Below are 6,000 nucleotides of genomic sequence, written 5' to 3' on the forward strand. Positions count from 1 at the left end.
TTAGCATTTAACTGTAATTCAGTCATATATTGGAAATGCACAAAAACTGACTTTAACTGAGCTCTATTTTTGATTAAGTATAACCAAGAAAATCTAGAATATGCATCTATGAAATTCACAAAGTAATTGTTTCTATTCGAATCAGAGGTTGGATTTGGGCCCTAAATGTCAGAATATACGATCTCTAGAGAATTATGATACACAGTTTGTAAAGCAGAAAAATAAAGAGAATGAGATTTTTCAATGCAACAAGGTTACAAAAGAAATTTATTTAGGAAAAGGGGAGTATCAAAAAACTTCAGAACTTTGGTAACAATACTTTAAGATGCATGACCAAGTCTGGCATGCCACAGCAAAAACTTATTTGCATCTAACTCCACTGAACTAAGTAATGTAGCAGGGGTGTGCATAGGATGAAAGTTCAGCAACTTATACATTCCTTTGTCAACAATTTCTCTCAGGAGCACCTCTTTAGAGTCCTGGAATTTGACAAGGCAGCCATAAGAATGACACTCAAAGTAGACATTGTTATCATAGTAAAATTGGTACACACTTAACAAGCTTTTGGTTATTGATGTAAGAGTTTATGTTGATCTAGAATTTCTCAATAAATTGGATAACTTCGTTGCAAGTATAGTCTAGACCAACAACCAATTCTCCATCAAAATTTAATTTTGGTTGTACAAGTTCAACCCAATAAAAATATCTGAGAGTATTAGTCCCAGGTTGTTTTCCCTAAGAATTACAATCGAGTACTCAATTATTGGTTATGAGTTTCAAGGGGTTGGGTTGATAAAAAGACAAGAAACTAAATGACAAGAAATTAAATGGCAAGAATCTTAAATGACAAGAAAATAAAGCAACCAACTAAAGATAACAAATATTAAAAAGAGGCATTCATGCCAAGGATTGAGAATCTAGGTTTTCTATCCTAGTCATTAATCATATCACAATAATTAACAAAAGTTAATCCTATTTCGTCATCTCTAACATCGGAAGAAGGTATAATGTTATCTTCACATTGAGAGAAAGTCAAATAAGACTAGTTAATCTCAATCCATAAGTCCTAATTAACTTACTAATTGAATTAGCAAGAGACTAGAGTCAATGGAAATAATATTAACTAACAACTCTAGATCACCAACATAAGTTGGGTATTAATGACTTAAGAGCACCTAATTTCTCTTCCCAAACCAAGAATGATAAAAATATACTCTAACATCCAACCAAGCATTTCGTCAAACACTTGGAAGGTGATGAGCGGATAATTTATACACTTTTTGGCATTGTTTTTAGGTAATTTTTAGTAAGATCTAGCTATTTTTAGGGATGTTTTTATTAGTTTTTATGCAAAATTCACATTTCTGGACTTTACTATGAGTTTGTGTGTTTTTCTGTGATTTCAGGTTTTTTCTGGCTGAAATTGAGGGACCTGAGCAAAAATCTTATAGGAGGCTGAAAAAGGACTACAGATGCTGTTGGATTCTGACCTCCCTGCACTCGAAATAGATTTTCTGGAACTACAGAACTCCAAATGGTGCGCTCTCAATTGCGTTGGAATGTAGACATCTAGGGCTTTTCAGCAATATATAATAGTCCATACTTTATTCGAGCTTAGACGATGCAAACTGGCGTTCAACACCAGCTCCATGCTGCATTTTGGAGTAAAACGCCAGAAACACGTCACAAACCAGAGTTAAACGCCAAAAACACGTTACAACTTGGCGTTTAACCCCAAGAGAAGCCTCTGCACGTGTAATGCTGAAGCTCAGCCCAAGCACACACCAAAGTGGGCCCCGAAAGTGAATTTCTGCACTTAGACTTATTTATGTAAACCCTAGTAGCTAGTTTAGTATAAATAGAACTTTTTACTATTGTACTAAGGGTCTGTCTTTTGACCGGGTCTTTTTTCCCTATTTTCGAATTCATATGTCATTTGGGGAGGCTGGTCATTCGGCCATGCCTAGACTTTATTCTTATGTATTTTCAACGGTGGAGTTTCTACACACCATAGATTAAGGTGTGGAGCTTTGCTGTTCCTCGAGTATTAATACAATTACTATTGTTCTTCTATTCAATTCAACTTATTCTGATTCTAAGATATTCGCTGCACTTCAACATGATGAATGTGATGATCCGTGACACTCATCATCATTCTCACCTATGAACGTGTGCCTGACAACCACTTCCGTTCTACCTTAGATCGAGTGCGTATCTCTTAGCCTCCATTCCGAAAGATCGGAGTCTTCGTGGTATAAGCTAGAATTATTGGCGGCCATTCCTAAGATCCGGAAAGTCTAAACCTTGTCTGTGGTATTCCGAGTAGGATCTGAGATGGGATGACTGTGACAAGCTTCAAACTCGCGAGTGTTGGGCGTGGTGACAGATGCAAAAGAATCACTGTATTCTATTCCAACATGATTGAGAACCGACAGATGATTAGCCGTGCTGTGACAGCGCATTTGGACCATTTTCACTGAGAGGATGGGAAGTAGTCATTGACAACGGTGACGCCCTACATACAGCTTGCCATGGAAAGGAGTAAGAATGATTGGATAAAAGCAGTAGGAAAGCAGAGATTTAGAAGGAACACAGTATCTTCATAGGCTTATCTGAAATTCTCACCAATGAATTACATAAGTATCTCTATCTCTATTTTATGCTTTATTTATCTTTATATTCGAAAACCATTATAACCATTAGAATCCGCCTGACTGAGATTTACAAGATTACCATAGCTTGCTTCAAGCCGACAATCTCCGTGGGATCGACCCTTACTCACGTAAGGTTTATTACTTGGACGACCCAGTGCACTTGCTGGTTAGTTGTGCGAAGTTGTGAAAAAAGAGTGATATTACAATTGTGCGTACCAAGTTGTTGGCGCCATTGAGATCACAATTTCGTGCACCAGAAGGCATAAAAGGAAAGCATATTAAATTGCAAGAATAATAAATTCTACAACTACCCAATGCAAGAAATTAACAATAAGAACTCAATTAAGCAACAATAAACAAACAAACATCAAATTGCATTAAAGAAAATTGAAATTAAAAGAGTTCATCAAACTAGAAAGTAGCTCAAAGGAGAAATTAACAAGAGGAACTAAGGAAATTAAAGTGCTAGAACTATAAATTGCAAGGAAAACTACATGAAAACAAGAAATAAAATCTAAATCTAAGAGAGTTTGACTTAAATCTACCCTAATTCTAGAGAGAAGAGGGAGTTTCTCTCTAGAAAACTACCTAAAGCATGATCCTATACTATCTAATTGCTCCCCCTTTATTCTCTCTTAAATTCTGCATCAAATAGTTTCAGAAATGAGTTGGATTTGAGCTTGGAAAGCTCAAAAATCGCCTCCAACGTATTCACTTTAATGAGGTCACGTGACCAGCATCACGCGTGTGCGTGGCTGACGCATGCGCGTCGATTGGCAAAGTTCTCTTTCACGCGTATGCATGGGGGACGCGTGCGCGTCACTGACAAATTCCCTCCTCATGCGTACGTGTGGGGTGATGCGTGCACGTGGCCTTGAATCCTCCAAATGCTCATTTCTTCATGAATTCTCAACTTTGCATGCTTTTCTTTTCACTTCTTCCATACAATCCTTGCCTTATAAACCTGAAATCACTCAACAAACATATCAATGCATCGATTGAAATCAAAGTGAATTAAATTTAGCAAATTAAAGGCCCAAAAAGCATGTTTTAACCATTAAGCACAATTAGGAGAAATTCATAAAACCATGCTATTTCATTGAATAAATGTGAGATAAGTTGATAAAGTTCCCTAAAATCAACACAAGATAAACCATAAAATTAGGGTTTATCAATTATATCAGGGACTAACAATAGTTTTTGCATAATAAGATTTTTAGAGCTCAAATCAGTTTTAAAGTAAGCTTTACCAATACAGTTAATTCTCAAACATGTTCCATTACCAACAATTACTTGGTCTGAACCATCATACTTCTCCTTTTCAGCCAAATTGTGAGACTCTAATGTTATAGGATGTGTTGCACCGGAGTCCGAATACCACACTGCATCATTCATGGTGGCTTAATTGGCAAGAACATTGCTGTAATTTGCTCTGGACTATTCAGGTTGCTCTGCTCCACCATTGTGTCGCTCATAGTACTGATGCGGGTCATTTTCATATCGGTACCAGCATGTTTTGGTTGTGTCCAAACTTATTAAAGAGCTGACATTGAGGTCTTTCAAATTTAAATCTTTTAAATTGCGGTGTGCTGCCAGAATGTCTTGATCTATCACTAAATTAATGCTGAGTAAATTGTCCTTCACCAGAGTATCGCTGTTGTGACCTGCCATAACTCGAAAATTGCCTTCTTCCTCTTGCAAATCTTCATCTTCCTCTAAAACCTCTCCTAAAATTTCTTCTTTGAGCTAGATTTACTTTATACTTGAAATTTTCTTGGGACTTCTCTTGATTTTCTTGAGACACATAGTTGAATTCAGCCACATTAGCATACATTAGGTGATCAATTTCTATTTTTCTAAACCTTTCTAACATACTCTCATGAACAAATAGTATTGCTTCTAATTCTTCTACTATGATTCCTTGTGATCTTGTCAAAAGTGACGTTAACAGCGGCGCATAGTCTTTAGTTAATCCGTAAAGAAGAGCATTCACATAATCACTCTCACTCACTATCTTTCCTACCGAAACCAATGCATCAATTGTACCTTTAATTGCTAACGCATAATCATTCACAGATGTGCCTATTTTAGTTACACTTAACTTGTTCCTTAATTGCATAACGCTAACTTTAATTTGGGAAGCAAATTGCGTCTCTAACCTGTTCCAGATCTAATAAGTGAAAATGCATCCAACCATACGGGTAGCATAAGGCTTTGTCATCGAAACTAAGAGCCACGACTTGAGCAGCGTGTCTTGTCTCTTTCATCTCTGAAAATTTGGATTGATTTTTCCATTGATGAGCGTTTGCTACGGAATCCCTTTTTCAGTGATGTGATTCAGTAGATCATTTCCTTCAATCATCGCTTTAACTTAATCTTTTCATTGCAGGAAGTTATCACCATCTAATTTCATATAAATTGGTGTTGTTGTAAACCCTGGTGTGCTCGCCGTTTGAGCTGAGCTGTAATCTGGTGGTGCGGCCATTGCGCCTGAGCTTGCCGAACCATGAAAGGTACTAGAGTAGTGAGTGAGAGAGAACAAGAGAAGCAAGAAATCAGAAAGAGAGAATAGGATACTAGAGAGTACTGGCTATTGTATTGGAGATGATGAATTGAACCACAGAACTAAGTTATGGTTCTTCTCTTACATTATTTATAAACATAGATTAAAAGCCTTTAAAATACAACTAATTTAGCTCACTCAGTAGAGACTTAACAACTGGTGGACGAAATTGTGATCCATGTTCTTTGTATTTGTATGAAATCATTATTATGGCACCAGTTGAATTCACAACTCCGTTCAACTAACCAGCAAGTGTACTGGGTCGTCCAAGTAATAAACCTTACGTGAGTAAGGGTCGATCCCACAGAGATTGTTGGTATGAAGCAAGCTATGGTCACCTTGTAAATCTCAGTCAGGCAGATTAAATTGGTTTATAGATTTTCGAATATTAATAATAAAAAGAAAATAAAAGGGATAGAAATACTTATGTAAATTAATAGTGGGAATTTCAGATAAGTGTATGGAGATGCTGTGCTCCTCTTGAATCTCTACTTTCTCATTGCTTTCATCCTATCCTTCTTACTCCTTTCCATGACAAGTTGTATGTAGGGCATCACCGTTGTCAATGGCTACATCCCATCCTCTCAGTGAAAAAGGTCCTATGCTCTGTCACGGCACGGCTAATCATCTGTCGGTTCTCAATCAGGTTGGAATAGAATCCCTTGATTCTTTTGCGTTTGTCATCACGCCCAGCCTTCAGGAGTTTGAAGCTCGTCACAGTCACTCAATCCCAGAATCCTACTCGGAATACCATAGACAAGGTTTAGACTTTCCGGATCCTCA

This window comes from Arachis stenosperma, chromosome 4 (assembly GCF_014773155.1).
Source record: "Arachis stenosperma cultivar V10309 chromosome 4, arast.V10309.gnm1.PFL2, whole genome shotgun sequence".
Taxonomy (NCBI): Eukaryota; Viridiplantae; Streptophyta; class Magnoliopsida; order Fabales; family Fabaceae; genus Arachis; species Arachis stenosperma.